The sequence below is a fragment of the Trachypithecus francoisi genome, unplaced genomic scaffold (genome assembly GCF_009764315.1).
Source record: "Trachypithecus francoisi isolate TF-2019V2 unplaced genomic scaffold, Tfra_2.0 Lachesis_group0, whole genome shotgun sequence".
Lineage (NCBI taxonomy): Eukaryota > Metazoa > Chordata > Mammalia > Primates > Cercopithecidae > Trachypithecus > Trachypithecus francoisi.
Genome location: NW_022681453.1, coordinates 48665765 through 48678621, shown reverse-complemented (window position 1 = coordinate 48678621; position 12857 = coordinate 48665765). Strand labels below are relative to the sequence as shown.

At 41.1% G+C, this 12857-nt stretch overlaps 1 non-coding gene across 1 annotated transcript; it reads left to right on the top strand.

Moving 5' to 3' along the window:
• Window positions 1–3493: 3493 nt before the first annotated feature.
• LOC117084726 lies at window positions 3494–3597 on the top strand. Its single transcript, XR_004437627.1, has one exon. It is a non-coding gene; the product is annotated as a small nucleolar RNA U13 (small nucleolar RNA).
• Window positions 3598–12857: the final 9260 nt, after the last annotated feature.

The following is a 12857-nucleotide window of genomic DNA, read 5'->3' as shown; positions in this document are numbered from 1 at the left end:
TTACATGTTCCAACTCTTAGAAATGTTCCATTCTGTTTCTGTTTTTAGGCTCCTTTTAGGTACCTGCCGTGCTTAATTTTTTATTTTAAACATGGTTTTTCCTGTTAACAAAGTTTGCATTAGTTGCTTCCTTGAGCAACACCTTTAGAAATTTAAATGTGTTTGAAATGATGTGAAAATATTATTCATATCAGAGCTAATTCTGCAAAAGCTGAAATCTTGTGGGGAAAAAAAAAAAATCTATTTCAAGCGAAATCCCCTAAATCCCAGGGAACCTCCGTATACTCAGACCAGAAATATTTTTTGATTCTACATAATGTATTTTAAAGGGATAAATGGATCAACTGGGCAGCGAGTTGGAAGAAGGTGTTTTAGTTCTGCTTCTGAATCTCCCAGTGTGATCGCTGGGACACTTCACCGTAAGTTGCATTTATTGTAGGGCAGTTTTGTCACTTAAAAAAATATTTTTCATTGGAAACAGCAAGCTGGTTATATAATTGTAATTGCAGGATTATAATGAAAATATCAGGCCTGCAGGATTTACATAATCACATGCAAAGTCATGTGCGAGAGTGGAAAAAGGGAAGAGCAGAGGTATGTCTGATTATTTACTCTCTGTGGGGTGTACACAGATTATTTCTGGTGCAATTTAATCTGGAAGATTATATAGCTGAGAATAAGAGATCAAATAGATATCCTTGAGACACCAGAATCTCATGAGTCAGTTGCAAACATCAGGCACGTAGCCTGCACTTGATACCGGATAACTTGCTCATGTTTTATTCCTGAGTTTCCTGAAGCAATGTCTGTTCGAAAAGCTTGAAATTAGTATTCGCTTAAACAGGGAAGCACTGGAACTAGCTGGCATTCTGTAAATGAAATCAATGGAACGGGAACTTTGAATAGTTTTTTTCTTGATTATTTTGCTAGGTTGTCACTATAAATGGCCAAATCCTAAATCAACTCTTTCACTCTTCCCGAGGAGGTCGTCAACACTAGCATTTTACAGTTTAATGAATTATTTTCCAAACATACATTAAGTTTACTGTAAACAAGGGTATTTATAAGAATACCATGACTATTTGACATTTAGGTAAGAGTCATGCAGTACTCTAGAGAAAAGAGAAAGCAATTTTAGTACTATCAGAACCTGGAGTAGAACTTCGTCTTGGGTGGAGCTTACATATGAAATTGAAATTAAAAAAGAAATCAAAGTTACTCTTCAAGTTTTGGACAGGGTATTTTTATTCTTCAGAATATCGATCCTGAAATTAGAGTGAATACATCAAAAGTGCATGTTTAATTTCTTCAGTGGAAACATAAACTCATCCCTTGGGGAAAAATATTACTGATTGTACATTGAATAGTTTTTGCCCATAAATAGCAACGTGTATAAATGCAAATATATGAAGTCAAAATTAATTTTAAATACTTCCTCAGTAAATGTGTAGGTCTTTATTAATAATCTAAAAGAAGGAAAAAAAGCATTACTGAGAAAATCTCCAATTTTTTTAAAGTTTATTAATTGTGAGCATTGAGTTACTTTCTTGTATGATATGAGTGACCCATAATGTGAATTTTTTCTAAGAATAAGGAAATGGGTGAATCAAAATTGGGACTAGAAGGTTGGATGATTTAAATGTTATGCTTATTTAAATGTTCTATCCTCTCAAAATAGTACATCTTTGGGCTTGTTTGCACAATAGTGAAACAACCTACTTGAGGTAACTCTCACAATAATCCCAACACTTTGGGAGGCCGAGGTGAGAAGATGACTGGAGCCCAGGAGTTTGAGACCAGCCTGGGCAATATAGCAAGACCCCATTTCTCCCCCACCCCCCCCAAAAAAAATCACTGGACTAAGGTGGAAGGAGACAGAGCAGCTGTCAAGTTGCTAGTATGAGGGACAAGAATTAATGTAATGGTGGGCAGCAGGTGATGATTCTGTGGCAAAGCAACAAAAGCAGGGATTACAATTTATTTCTGTTTATAACCATCAACGCCTAGTTTGGTTTTCATTGTTTGCTGATTTTGTTGCCCGGGCAGCGTGAATCTCTCTGATTCCCTTTTAGTGGTTCTTCATGAAGCCTGCATGTGAGAAATGAAAACTGAAAATACATTTTTTAAAAGGGAAAATAAAACTGGTATAAAATCAAATTACTCCGGCTCATGTATAATAAAATACAATTACATTAATCCTTTTCTAAGTATTTCATTCTAGGGTTTGTGGATTTTTTTTTTTGTAATTAATGAATTTACTAAGCACCTTCTATACTTAAGGGAATGACTTTGTCTCTATTTTTTAGGCAAATTATTTTGTGTGGGTGACAAAATGTATGTTCCCTTGCATGTAATATTTAAGTGTATATTAAATGTCTAATATAACTCAGGTCACAAAATTTCAGACACAACGACAACATGAACTGTCAGCTCAGGAAAGTTTGTTTGTTTGTGTTTGAGATGGAGTCTCACTCTGTCGCCCAGGGCAGAGTGCAATGGCATGATCTCAGTTCACTGCAACCTCCGCCTCCTGGGTTCAAGCAGTTCTCCTGCCTCAGCCTCCCAGGTAGCTGGGATTACAGGTGCCCACCACCACTCCTGGCTGATTTTTATATTTTTAGTAGAGACAAGGTTTCACCATGTTGGCCAGGCTGGTCTCGAACTCCTGACCTCAGGTGATCCGCCTGCCTTGACCTCCCAAAGTGCTGGGATTACAGGTGTGAGCCACCGTGCCTGGCCACGAAAGTTTTTCTGAACAAGACTAGTCAGTTTTTTTTCTCTCCTTCTACATATTGCCTATATTTTTCCAGGAATCAGAGAATTGGATTATTCATGCTTAGATAGGGATAAAGGACAGGACTTACAGGATTCAGGAATTTTTTACTTAATCTCGGATGACTACTTAACTTGTCACTGGGGGCACTTCGAAGGTGTAGGGTGTTTGTGTGTGTGTTTCACACCAATCTTTTTTTTTTTTTTCTGGAACTTTTCTTTTTCTTTTTTTTTTTTTTTTGAGGCGGAGTCTCGCTCTGTCTCCCGGACTGGAGTGCAGTGGCCGGATCTCAGCTCACTGCAAGCTCCGCCTCCCGGGTTTACGCCATTCTCCTGCCTCAGCCTCCCGAGTAGCTGGGACTACAGGCGCCCGCCACCTTGCCCAGCTAGTTTTTGTATTTTTAGTAGAGACGGGGTTTCACCGTGTTAGCCAGGATGGTCTCGATCTCCTGACCTCGTGATCCACCCGTCTCGGCCTCCCAAAGTGCTGGGATTACAGGCTTGAGCCACCGCGCCCGGCCTTTTTCTGGAACTTTTCTTTCCTGAGTTAGTGGCTGAAGATGCCATAGAGGGAAGCAGAGGTGGTACAGAGAAAGGCTAAGATTAGGTCTGAAGGACAAAGCAGTGGTTTCAGAGGGTTCATTGCAGCCTCTGGATCTGGGGATGGGCCTTATAGGTGACAGCCTGTCTAGGGAAGCAATTGGAAAATGCCATTCCTCTGATTCTTCTGTAGTTCATGAGCATGACGATTGGGTTTTCATGACATGTGTGAGATGTGCCACCCTCTGAACCTTGTTCCCACATTGGCACATTACCCATCTAACCTAAAAAGAAAAAAAAAAGTTGCTCCTCTCAGGTGTGAATGCAGTTGAAATTAGAAGGGAAATCAATATAGCACAGAAATGACAAAACACCTTGGTTTTCAGGAGGAATGGGGTGAGGGGCACATACTTTGAAGTCATGGTGAGATTCTTTCATCTCTGAATATCTTACCTAACAGGCTCCCTGGATTCTTTTTCTGCTCTTTGGAATCTCATGGTTTATGTCTGAGATTTCTTCTTTCCAACAATTACTAAAAGCACAGAAACAGACGTTCTTGACTGCTCATTTCTAGTAATAATCTTTTAAACGAGAGCCTCTCATGTTCAGAGTCCATTCTCCTGCATACTACTCACATTTCTGCCTCAAATGTCCCTCTAAAGTCCAAGGTACAACTCTGAATTCTAGGAATTCTCCGACCCTTTGCTGTATTTCCAAAATGAACATTTGCCAGAATCAATTCTCAGGTCAGTGTCAATAAATAAATACATTCTAAAGCATCCTATGAAAACTGTTACACTATGGGAATCTTTCTTCTAGATCTGGATTTTCTAGAAATGAATCTTTAGTAATGTTAGCAAATTTAGAATCTTGAGGTGTCTGCCAAATCTTACCTATGTTGAGCTTTTTGTGGCTAATCTATTCATTTAATTTTTCTTACAATTCTTTTTTTTCTAATTATAGCTGACAAGCTATGACAACGTGCTACGGTCAACATGTCACTTGACCCTCCTTTAATAAGTATCGCAGTGCGAACAATGTGTGCATGGTGCTAATATATTTTATTCTTCCTCTGAGAAAAGTGTTATAATGATCTTACTTTTTGGGGGAGAAATGTGGGTTACTGCTTATTCAACATGCTTTTGGGTTTGACTTGCTATCACATGTTTTCTTCTTTTAATCTAGACTTTTATGTATTTTCTGCATTTTCTTCACTGACCATATATTTTTGGCATCTATTACTATCATAAAAATCATCTGCATAAAAACATCTTGCCCTCACCAAAATCACCAAAAAAGGAAACTTTGAAAGTGATATATGAACACACACACATATAATTTTTTGCTTGTTTGTTTTGTTTTGAGACAGAGTCTCACTCTGTCACCCAGGCTGGAGTGCTGTGGTGCGATCTCGGCTCACTGCAACCTCCGCCTCCTGGGTTCAAGCGATTCTTCCATCTCAGCCTCCCGAGTAGCTGGGACTACAGGTGTGCGCCACCACACCCAGCTAATTTTTGTGTTTTTAGTAGAGACGGGGTTTCATCATGTTGGCCAGGATGGTCTCGATTTCTTGACCTCGTGATCTGCCCTCCTCAGCCTCCCAAAGTGCTGGGATTACAGGCATAAGCCACTGTGCCCGGTCACATAATGTAATTTTTAAGTAAAGATTCAGAGAAAAGAAGTTTTAATAATAGTGAGATCTGACGTTTGCCTAGGACTTTACCATTTGATAGTTGTTTTTATATATGTTATATTAGAGGTATAATAGTTTAGTATCTAAAGTCAGCTCAAATCTTGGCTCTGCCACTTACCAGATATGGGTTGGGCAAGGTATTGACCTTCTCTAAGCCTCAGTTTTATCTCTGTACCTGTTCCTAAGGTTATGATGAAGATTTGGTGGGACAATGCATAGAATGTGCTTATAGGGGCTAGATTATGCCAAATGTTCACCTCACATTACTTATTGTCTTTTTCTTTTAAACCACAACACTCTTATGAAAAAGTAGGGCATGTGGGATTATTTTTACTTTACCAAAGAAGAAAATAGTGTTCAGAGAGATTAGGTGAATGACAAGTAATTCTTTCATTTGAAACTGAGTTTCCATTGCAGTCTTAATGGCAAGACTGGAAAAGGGAATCCGGTGAGTTCCCTGGGCCCTTTCCTTAGGGTGGAGCTAACACACAGGGAATGTAAAACACCCCCTGAGCTGCTCTTGTGGGGTTAGGAGAACCCCCAAAGAACTGATACCGTCAGATATTCTATATAGTCACATAGCTAATGGCTTCAAGTTCAACTTGAGCTGAATGTTAACAGGGTAGATTCAAATCATTTTTCACTGTTTTGGGGGGCTTGGAGTGGGGAAGTGATGAAGAACAATTGTAATAACTCCAGTAACTTTCTCATTTCTAAATGCAAATTACTTCTCTGAGAATTTCTGTGAGTAGGTAGCCTGTGAAAGCTACTTTCAAGGCTCAGCTTCCTTGGTTAACGTGGCTTTGCTAAAGGGGCATATAGGCCTTCACACCATACAGTGCTGGCTGGCCCTAGTCTTACTTAGCTGGGAGATATGTTGATCCAGTGGCTTTATATGAGGCTTATCTTTTAGAGCTACTTGAAAAGTAATGCCTCCCATCAGCCTGTAACAAAGATGCACTCTGCCATTTCTTCCTAGCAATTACATTTTCTGTTCTAAATTAATGTCACCTCACAGCATTCTTTTACCATTCTTTGGCATTTAATCCAATTTTCTTCTTCCTAACAAACAATTTTAAAAACAAACTCATTCCCTTTAAAATGAACTGAAATGTTCAAATGTTTCCTAGGAACACATTCAGTCCTCATTCTATTGTTGTTTTTTGCAAAATATTCTTGGATTGCTCAGCTTTGAGAGAAACTATGAAAATGAAAAATTCCCAATAAACAAAGGGGGATAATTCACTTTATAAAAGAATTCTTTTCTTTGCACTGGCATGTGTAATAAAAAGAAAGACATACAAATTCTTTACTCACTGATGGGTTCTGTTAGCAATACATTTAATTTTCAGACACAAAAATGTTAGGAGTCCGTTGACTACCAAAATCTCTGAAATCACATGGTTGAGGAGATAATTTAAAATGCGAACATTTGATACATACCAAAGTTTTCAGTGATACAGCTATTTGGCAACCTCCAAGTGGAATCTACAGAGGTAGTCTGGAAAGTCAATGTTAAAAGACTCGTAAAATCATGTCTTCGGATTGTGATGAAAACATAGTTTAGCGAACTTAATTCTAGAAGACAGTAAGCTGGAAAAGCAAGGTTTAAAAGCCAGACCACAGACAGAGAAGTACTTCACATAGGCACAATCATCTTCAAGAAATAGATAAATGTATTGGATATTTATTTTTATTTGTAATAATTCTAAGAAGCTATCCCATAACTACAAAATGCCACACAAGCATAGCAGCTTTTATCCAATTGCTATATGTCCTTGGGCATGTTTTTACAATAATAGAAATGTTAGTTTTGCTGTTCACATACAAACCCCAATGTAGCTAATTAAATTTCAGCCTTAATATGATTCTACTGGAATTAAAGAAAGATACTGCACACATTACTTCCTGCCCTGACCATTTGAGTGTTGCTGACAGCAGTTAAAAAGGCATCATATCCCTTTGGTATGGTATTGCCAGGTTTAAGGAAAACAATGCCAGGCAAACTGGGCAGAGAAGCTGGAAATCCTTCAGGAATGAGATACAACATGAGTGGGTATGTGCGCATACACATGCAGGTAGAAATATATGTTATTAATATTTACCCAAAACTTGTTGCAGAGCATATACAACTAATTTTCTTGAAAATAGGTGGCTGTTAGATTAAATTCATAATGTCTCAACCTTGATGAAAATTCTGTGTGTGTCAACTGCAGGCTATAAAATCTACTTTTTAAAAAAAAGGTTTACAAAAACAAAAATGATAGATTATCCACATTCTACCCTCCCCAGTTCGAATCCAGATCCCTGGGAAGGGTGAGATGAACTGCACCTCCAAATCAAGACATGTATAAGGAAACTGAATTAATGTTAAGTGTTGCAATTGGCATTTTTTTAAAGCAATCAAAGCTGCTGGAATTAGTTTTTCTATCAAGTTTTATCCCTAGCAGGAAATTCAGATGCAGAGTTTGGAACCTGGGCAAGGCAGGATTGTATTTTCCAAATATGGCAGCAGCCACCTGCCCTTTTAACAGTGTGATATGGGCACTCCTACTTCAAGAAGTGGGGCCGATAGTCCATTTTATTGAATATGGGTGGATCAATGGCAAGGCACAAGGGTTGCTATATGACTTCCAGAGCATAAGTCATACAGCGCAATACATCATCTTCTGGGATCACTTTCTTGGGAGTGTGTGTCTTGGGAGCTCTGGCCAACATGTAAAATGACTAGCCAGCCTGCAGCCACCATGCTGAAGATACTGTGTGGAAAAGCTCCATAGAGATGATAGAGATAGAGATCCCTGAGGAACTCCACTGTTCTAGACTCCAGCTATTGAAGTCTTCCACCACCAACCTCCAGACAAGAGAGAGCCAGTCTTCAAATTATTTCACTTCCAGCCTTCAAGCCAGCCCTAGCTGATGCTGAGGGCAGCAGACACCAGCCATCCTCATGAAGCCCTGCTCAAATTGCAAAGTGGTGAGCAAAATAAGTAGTGTTGGCTGGGCACCGTCACTCACCTGTAATCCCGGCACTTTGGGAGGCTGGGATTGCTTGAGCCTAGGAGTTCGAGACCAGCCTGGGCAACATAGCGCAAACCTGTCTCTACAAAATAAATAAATAAATAAGTAGTGTCATTCTAAGTCACGAAGTTCTCTGCTGGTCTGCTGAATAGCAGTAGATAAGCAGAACATTAGGATTTGGGAAAAAAAAAAAACTTTGTTACAGCCAAAGGCTAAGTATAAGTGAATATACCCGTAGAGTCATTTGATCCGCAAATTAATAAATTGTAATTTAAATAACAGCTTTATTGTTGGAGTTGAAGCAGAAAATTATGTTGATAAGAGCTGCTGACAGACATGGAAATAAGTGTTGGCTGACTGGGTCTCCTAACAAGACTTCTGAAACTTAACCATAGTCTTACGTCCTGATTTCTTAACTATGACCATCAAGTTAATAAAAAGGCAGAGGGTGTAGCAGCCTTTCCGTTGCCTACTTCTCATGATTCGCTGGGTCAGGAATTGGGGTAGATCTCCACTGGGTAGTTCAGGATGGCTTCACCAGGCACGGTGGTTCATGCCTGTAATCCCAGCACTTTGGGAGGTCAAGGTGGGTGGATCACCTGAGGTCAGGAGTTTGAGACCAGCCTGGCCAACGTGGTGAAACCCATCTCTACTAAAAATACAAAAATTAGCTGGGAGTGGTGGTGCGTGCCTGTAATCCCAGCTACTCAGGAGGCTGAGGCAGAAGAATATCTTGAACCTGGGAGGCAGAGGTTGCAATGAGCCGAGACTGCACCACTGCACTCCAGCCTGAGTGACAGAGAAAGACTCCATCTCAAAAACAAAAACAACATAAAAAGAAGGCTTGAACTCACTTGACTGCTCCTCTACATGGCCTCTCTGAGTCCGTGTGCTGGTCGCTGGTCTTATCACTCACAAGTCTAGCCCAGGCTTGCTTATTTATTTATTTGAGATGGAGTTTCGTTCTTGTTGCCCAGGCTGGAGGGAAATGGTGTGATCTCGGCTCACCGCAACCTCTGTCTCTTGAGTTCAAGTGATTCTCTGCCTCAGCCTCCCAAGTAGTTGGTATTATAGGCATGCATCACCATGCCCGCTAATTTTGTATTTTTAGTAGAGATGGGGTTCTCCATGTTGGTCAGGTTGGTCTCGAACTGCCGACCTCAGGTGATCTGTCCGCCTCGGCCTCCCAAAGTGCTGGGGTTACAGGTGGGAACCACTGCACTAATCCTCCCCAAGCTTCTTTAAAGCATGGAGGCTGGCCCCCCAAGAGGGAGGAAGCGGAAGCTGCCAGACCTCTATGACCTGAGCTTGGAAGTCTCAGAACATCACTTTCATTGTATCCTTCCACTGCCAAATGAAATCATAAACCAAGTCAAGGGGAGGGAAAAGAGACTCCACCTCTTGAATTGTGTGACATTATGTGCACACAAAGATGGGAAGAAATTGATGGTGGCCATTTTGGAGAGAAAAGGAAAGAACAATTGCATCTGAGCAGGGAGGGAGTGGTTCTATTTCTGGTTCTGCCAATAACTAGCTTTGCGGTGTTGGCCAAGTCACCTGAAAATGCTTAACCGGTTTGCTCAAAGGACAGGTGAGCAAAATGAGCCATAAGCTCCAAGATTCTGTCTAGTTCTAAAAATTTGCTTCTAATCAAGGCAGAACTACATTAGCCTAAAAGGTGGGAGAGGAAGGGATGTCAACAGAAACACAATGTATGAATTATCCACTTGTGCTCTTCTGGGCTGCTGTTTAACCTTTCACTGTGGACTGGTGTGACATCTCCCTCATCAACCATTACACAACCTCAGCTTTTGAGGCCTATCTTTAGGACTCTCTTCCTGTTACAACTTATTCTACTTCAGCCTCACAAGGTAGGAAATTAAAATACTGTTTTTTTTTTCAGCTAAGGTATTATCTTTTACAGGGAGTAGGAAGCTTTAGGTTACAAAACAAGTTGGGAGAAAGATCCTGGAAACAAGGCTTTGAGAAAATAATGTAGAACATCTCTTATAAATGTTGTGTCAAACAATCTGAATCCAATATTGCAAAATGAAACCTCTGAAGTAAACTGAAACAGATTTTGGTGGGGGGGGTGCATTTTAAAAACTCTTCAACCATGGGCTTTATTACTTTGAAATATACAATTCTTTCAGCAAGTATTCTCAAAAACTTCATTGTAGGAGGACCACAAATTGCCATAGGGGCCCCCTGAGCTGTCTTTGATCAGTAATTGATGAGATTCAATTTGTAATATCTGTGCTAGGTGCACAGGGTCTCTATCTTGAGTTCATAATTCAGTAAATTAATCTGGTGTTTTTTAATTTGGGCAACTAAGTTAGACATAGCATTTGAGCCCTTATTGGCTGCATCCACTTGAGGAATTTCAGCAACCACCCCCAGGTTCAGGCCTCTGTATACCTGGTGCTAGCTAGTTACTTGTGTGCTACAGAGACACTAAAAGAACTGGAACTGAGATCTACCCCAATCCTAGATTATCTTTCTGTCATTAAGCTCTCAACCCCTCCCTATGCCCTTCCTACTCTATTGTCAAGAATTCTCAGGCCTAGTTTAACTAAAAAGATTTCCCAAGTGAGGACATAGTAATGTTTTTGGTAACCATAAATAATATAGAAATCCTTATGCTCAAGAATGTAGCTTACCATTACTATGAAACATAGAGGCCGGGCATGGTCACTCATGCCTGTAATCCAAGCACTTTGGGAGGCCAAGGTGGGCAGATCACTTGAGGTCAGGAGTTCGAGACCAGCCTGGCCAACATGACGAAACCTCATCTCTAATAAACACACAAAAATTAGCCAGGCGTGGTGGAGTACTCTTGTAATACAAGTTATTCGAGAGGCTGAGGTAGGAGAATCGCTTGAGCTTGGGAGGCAGAGGTTGCAGTGAGCTGAGGTCATACCACTGCACTCCAGCCTGGGTGACAGAATGCGACTCTGTCTCTAAATAAATGAATAAATAAATCATAGAACATGGTTAGATCTGCCACTCACTCATTTAAAAAAATTCTTTCTCTAAACTCTCGTTGTTCTCTCTCCTAGTCAGGATCATCCCCTCCTTTCCCTAATACCTTGAGACTGCCTCCTCCCCAATTTCCAATGCATCCATTCTGCCAAAATTTCAATTTAGGCAATTCAAATCCAAATACAGGAAGAATATTCTTTCAGATGTTATGAGAAAAGATTTGAGTCAATCTGTGAACGGTCACTGAGTTCTAAAACTTTTGGGTGAGAGGGCGGCAAGGAGGGAACAGCACTTGAAGATCTCAAAGCAGTAAAGGTTTTGTTATCTGTTCAGTTCTCATTGTTCCTTAATCCTCCCATTCTCTTTACCTTCTGATGATAATCTTCAGTAAAACTACCCACCATAAGATGGGAAAAACAGGAGTAGCAGTAATTCCATATTAATGAGAAAGTGAAATTTGGGGGTTGAACAGCAGATCTGGAGCTACTTCCTTATGGTATTTGCACCCAGGAATCAAACTAAAAAAAATCCACAGGAACTCACAATCAAGCAAAACTAAATGCCGCCAAATGTGATAAATGTGGGACATATGTTCACTTTAGTCCTGTCCCAGGAATGCCCCATCTCACCACACTCCATCAGGACAGCTTCAAAGTAATGTAATGTTAAGAACAACAATCACAAAAAACTTTGTGTTCTCAAGGAACCCATGGTTGTGCATGCTCGCCGAACACACACAACTCACCTAAGGCAGGGATTTTTTATTCTGAATATGGTGACACGGTCTGGATATAGACTTCTCTTTTCTTAATAAAACTACCCACCAGAAAGCTGCATAAGAATATCAGTAAGTGTCTGGGTGCGGTGACTCTCAGAGCCTGTAATCCCAGTGCTTTGAGAGGTCGAGGTGGGAGGGCAGCTTGAAGCCAGGAGTTTGAGGCCTATCTGGGCAACGCAACCAGACCTCTCTATAAAAAGATTTTTAAAAATGAGCCGGGTATGGTGCACGCGCCTGTAGTCCCAGTTAGGAGGCTGATTCAGGAGGATCGTTTGAGACGAGGAGTCCCAGACTGCAGTGAGCTATGATCAGGCCACTGCACTCCAGCCTGGGCAGCAGAGCAATACCCTGTCTCTAAAAACAAACAAACAAACAAACAAAAAACCCCACAAGGCCGGGTGCGGTGGCTCACGCCTGTAATTCCAGCAGTTTGCGAGGTCGAGGCAGGTGTATCACCTGAGGCCAGGAGTTCGAGACCAGCCTGGACAACATGGTGAAACCCTGTCTCTACTAAAAATACAAAAATTAGCTGGGTGTGGTGGCACACATCTGTAATCCCAGCTACTCTGGAGGCTAAAGTGAGAGAATTGCTTGAACCCGGGAGGCGGAAGCTGCAGTGAGCAGAGGTTGTGCCACTGCACTCCAGCCTGGGTGACACAGCCTCGGTCTCAAAAAAACAAAAAATGCCCCCACAAACCTGTTAACTGGGTTAAGTTAATGTAAGAAATCTAAATATCAAAGTTCTAAGCATTCCTTAGCTTAGCCTCTAGAGCAGGTCACTGACCAGCAGGGTGGCCTTGGGCACCGTCTCTCAAAGCTTGCTACTCAGCAGGACGATTGGGGCCCTGGCCACAGCAATAGCTTCACAGATGATGCCCATGATTACCACGGCGCGTGCAGCACTAGCTGAGCTTTGGTGGAAGGAACTGCTGAAGTTCCTGACATGATGGGGCGGGGGGTCCGAGTCATTTGGATTTAGCCATAAAATGGGAAAATCTGGAGCACTAGCTTGTGACTTCCCACTTAAGACGCCAAAGGGGCCATATTGCGGCCCGTGACACCCACTTCCTT